This window comes from Electrophorus electricus, unplaced genomic scaffold, assembly GCF_041902795.1.
Source record: "Electrophorus electricus isolate QZ-2024a unplaced genomic scaffold, ASM4190279v1 Scaffold183, whole genome shotgun sequence".
Lineage (NCBI taxonomy): Eukaryota > Metazoa > Chordata > Actinopteri > Gymnotiformes > Gymnotidae > Electrophorus > Electrophorus electricus.
This window is the reverse complement of record NW_027658464.1, coordinates 25,001-30,000: the sequence shown is the minus strand read 5'-3', so window position 1 is coordinate 30,000 and position 5,000 is coordinate 25,001.

Sequence of the window (5,000 nt, the reverse complement as noted above, 5' to 3'; positions counted from 1 at the left end):
AAAATAGCAGCTCTAGAAAGTTAATTCTAGATCATCTGTTCTACAATGCTGTGAATATCATAGATATGTGAATATTAGCCCTGTCTGTGTATGCATTCCTTAAAAATATAAACAAAGTGGCTTTAAGTGTGTAAAGACTGTATTTGGTAGAGGAATTATATTTAGCATTTAAAAATTCAAATGGATTTCTGGGTTTGCTGTGAACCATTTGCAAATGCTGAAATGATCATGCCTTTTAGTGTTTTAGACACTGTACATGTTTTGTTTTAATGTTTTAGACTACTGTCTACTGTACAGTTCCCATGCAGTAAGTACAAATTAGGGCAATTTTAAAGGGCTGTAAAAGTGTTTTGAGAAAAAAACTACAGCAACTTGGCCTAGTTCCTCAACGTTTTTTCAATGTGCTTGCAATTATTTTTTTTTCAGCAAGCTATTTCCCCAAATTAATTACACTGGGCAATAGATTTTTATAAACCTTTTGTCCTACAAAACGAAAACAGATGGATATTATAGTGCTTTTTTATGTTGAATTCAAACCTGTTTTAGAATGTTTCTATCAGGCATGGTGTAGGAGCAGGACACACAGACTCCCTTGATGGGGACAGATGTTAATTACACATGATGGGGACACCCTCACATAAACATAAACAGTGAACGCGAACACGAATGCGGCTAACATGAAGTGTGAACAAGAACAATGACATAACAGCGACATAACAAGACTAAACCAGGTGCAGGTGTGTGCTAAACAACATGGGTGTGGTTACAAACAAGGCAGACTGTGAATTCCCACTGCACGCGGCGGGTCGTCCCACGTGACCAGTGGGAAGGGGAGTGTGACAGAATAATTACATTTTACAAGACCTTTTTCCTAAATAAAACTGTTATTAAACTATTGCACAATATATACACACTTAGTTATAAACTGTACAGGTGTCCAACATAAATCTTTTGGAAGGACTTTCACACATAAGCACTGATTTTATTTGAACTGCAGCGTTGGATCAGCTCGCCAAATGGTGTGTAGCGGTGTGTTATTGTATCGCAGGTTCTGACTCGGGGCTTTCAGGCAGGAACATTCTGGAGGGAATAATACGCGGCGTGTCTCAGAAGCCCTGTTTGCTTTTGTTAAGACTTTTATTAGAAAGCCAGCAGGATTCTCTGTGTTCTTTAAATAAACTCTTGTGGTGCACGAGCTATATGTGTACTTTCATAAAACTATATTTATTCGAAAAAAATATAATAAACATGGGCCGATAGTGGAAGCTGCCCAGTTGCCCAGTGTACTGTGGCGAAAGACCAGTGGACGCCTGGAGAGCGGGCATCTTCTTTTATTGCCCAGTGTTAGTCGGAAAATAAAATGTCACAGCTGGTAATCCGTAGCCATTTCTGAATCTGACAAAACTTTCACAAACCACAAATTGCTATTTGATTGCACTTAAGATGAGAAATGCGGGTTGGGGGCTTAGTAAGTGTGCAAGCAGGCCGCGGGAGCCCGCGTGCGAAGCCTAACCCATCTCTAATCATTCAAGCTGCTCTCACCGTTTTGACTGGATGTAAAATCAAATATAATCAAGTTTTCTCCGCGCAAACTCCTTTTACCGAAGACTCTTCACACATAACCTGTCTGAATAAGGCCGCCAGCCATCTCCGTTCCTCTCGCAGGGGAACTAAAAGGCCACCATCGCGGCACATTTTCACGCGCGCAATCTTTAAATTATAAGCCACGGGCCACCTGGTTCCATCAGCTTTCTTTGGAACGCCGACTAACCCTTGTGAAAGTGTTACAGTCGCACTTCTCCATCCAATATTTTGCCATCGACGCCAAAGTTAGCTGAATAAAGAATGCTATTTTTGCATAATTGCAGCTCATTCAGTGCAACGCACGCAGTAACGAAACTGATTAGGAGAGACGGGGAGCCAGCTGCTAGATGATAAAGCTTTTTTATGTCTGGGCTGATTGCTGCGCCTTCGAGGGAATGTGCGGAGAAAACGTTTACGACCGTCGGGCTGATTTAGAAGATGCTCTGCGGCGCGCGCGTATAACGCGCTGGCGCCCACAACCGAGACTGGCCTTGGGGCTGGATTTACTGCTACCGTCAGAACGCGACCTGCGCCGGAGCCGTCGTGTCGCGTTTATCGCCCACACACACAGGTGAGTTAGCCTCGTACACGCTTTTACCCGGCCTTCATCTCAGTGCAGAGGATACAACTAACGTTTCAGCGCAGCGGTAACGACTTCGCGACGTTACTGCTCGCAGTTTATACGCACGAATGCCGCGTGCTCGTAGTTATTCATTTTGGCTGCAGGTCAAAATTATTTAGATAACAAACCTCATTAACTACTATAATTAGCAGTAAACATTAAGTAATTATTTAATTATGCAACTATAACAGCAGTGGTGAATAACTGTAACATCGGTTTGTGGCCTATGTGCAAAAGGGAACATAGTCTGTGGAGTACATAGACTCTCTCCTTTAAGCCTCTCTGTCTTTTAAGGCCGTCCGCCGTTGAACTGCCTCCAGTGGTCACCGCGGATGAGTTCTGTGTCCTCAGCCTGCAAGCTGCTCCACGTTTGTTCTTGCTGCCACACTTATTCATACGCCCAGCGGCCTTCTGGGATGGATCCAGATAATTACTAGTTTCTCTCAACTGCAGTCCAAGTCTCTGGATTGGCTTCCAACCTGCCAGGCACCCAGACCTTGTGCATTCGTCTGTTCATTATCAGATGCTCTCCTTTTCACCTCCTCCCTGGGTCTCGTCACCCTCTTCACATCTGTTTCATGCTGCAACCCTCTCTCCACTGCTACAGAGGCCACCTTCTCGACGCACGGGACATCTTCCATGAGATGCCACCTCCACATTTTTCAGCCCCTCAACACATTTCCTCTCCCATGAAAGTCTACTTAGCTGAAATCAACTTCTTCGCCAGACCTGTGAAAGGAGTAAGACAGCATTCTTCTCAAGAGCATCCAGAGAACAGAAGCAAGCCTCCAAGCTCACAGGACTCTCCAGAGAGACAGAGATCCTGCTCCACTACCTTCAGTCCTTCAGACTCCATGACTCCAAACACCGTGCAGACTCCATGACACCTCCTTGCCAGTTTTCATCCATTTTCTGCAATTCTCTATGATGATCACCTTCTTGAAAACGTTCAGTCCTGTCCATCACCTTACAGACATGACCGTCATCAATGATAACACATTAATATTCACCATCAAGAGCAGCAAAAAAAAATGATTGGCCAAAATGATTCCATCCTATCTGTTCTGAATCTTTACCTCTCTCCTTCGACGTCCTGTGAATTCTTCGTACACAGACGCCCTGCACAGGTCGTCATGGGTCCCTCTGATCCACTGTTCACCTCTTAAAGGATTCCACGATCTCCAACACTGGCTCCATCATCAGCTCCACCACGTCCTTTCTCTAAGTGGACATCCATCCATCGTTTCTACACCCTCTCCTTTAGGATCAGTGCTGTGTGATCCCCACCCGAGTGAGTCATCCGAGATAATCCATCTCAACTCCCCATACGATGGGCTTCCCAAATCTACCATGGTTACATCAGGATGCAAACGCAAGCTGCCTCAGACATAACCCAGAGTCTGAGGTCCCGCGATGCTACATGCTACCCAGGTTACCCAACACTCCAGCCCAAGTTCACAAAATCATATTCCCCATCTATGGAGCTATGGCACTGGGGCTATTACATCACAGCTATTTGCCATGTTTAAACAATGTTTATCATTATTAATGACCAAAATATATACAAAGTATCCATTTGTAATACTTGGGAAATTTATCGTGGTACACGTATGATAAAATGTTCCAAGATGTCCCATCTTTCATTATTTCTTTTTTAATAGTCTGGACATTACTTATCATATTATAATTAATAATTGGACAGAATTTCTCTAGACATGCCATTAGTAATTTGTCATGGGCTAATAAACTATTTTATGATGTTTTGTTACCGCTGGCTCCTGTCTGCTATACTGATGGATTCTTTGTACCCTTTTCCATTTTCCTGTAGTCTTTGTCCCAGTGAGCTTAGAAAAAGTCATCAGCGTAATGCTGGTTAGGACACAGGGAGCTTTGTTATCCGACGAGTAGCGCACCGTGACAGCGTGACATGAAGAAAATGAGAGTGGTTGATTTGGGCAGGCCTCGCCCTCTTGTTTTCAAGGAGGCCCAAAGTCACAGAACAGCACTTTCTCCATGGACCTTGTCTTCTGTGCAGGGCCCGGGCTCATTAGTGAGCCCAGGCCAGCTGACTCTCGGCCAATCAGAGCTGAGCAATCAGGGCTCAGGGCTAAGCTGTTCTAATCGATGCCCCAGAATGACTGCACCAGTAGCTCCTGTAAACTTAATAAGGGCTCCTGTCATGTTCTGGATCGCACAAAGGAGGGAAAAATGTCAATAGAGTACAAAAGTAGCACTTCTATTTTTAGAGCACCATGGCTCTTCGGAAATACACCAGACCTCTTATTCTCTGATTACATTACGGTTTTTTTTTTTTTGGTTTTTTTTTAATAGAGGTTGTTAAGTACAGTCATGAATCTTGTTCTTTCTCCCAAATTGGGCCGACGTCAGGGGCAACGTAGGATTAATGGCCGTTCCTCTCGCCGTTCCTTTCTTCCCGTTGGGCTTCTGCTCACCCTCGGGCTAATGCAAATTAATATCCACTCTGCCAGAAAATGAGTCCTGGGGAATGGGTCCTCCCTCAGCCCGTCAGATGGGAACAAGAGAGTTGCTGAACGCAAACAGTTCATTAGCCATTCCCACCCGCTCTAATGGAAATAAAAGGCATTTGGGCGGACGCAGATTAGATGGTGGATAGTGGTCGTCACATTTCAGTGTAATGATTTATTTGTGTAGGAGAGAAGCCTTCACTCTCCCGCCCTGGGAGACTCACGCTGAATTCACATTTTAGAGGTAAAACGTGAGCACGAAGTAAAACTCCACCCAGAGCCTGCTTCTGTGATTAAAGCAGGTCAGA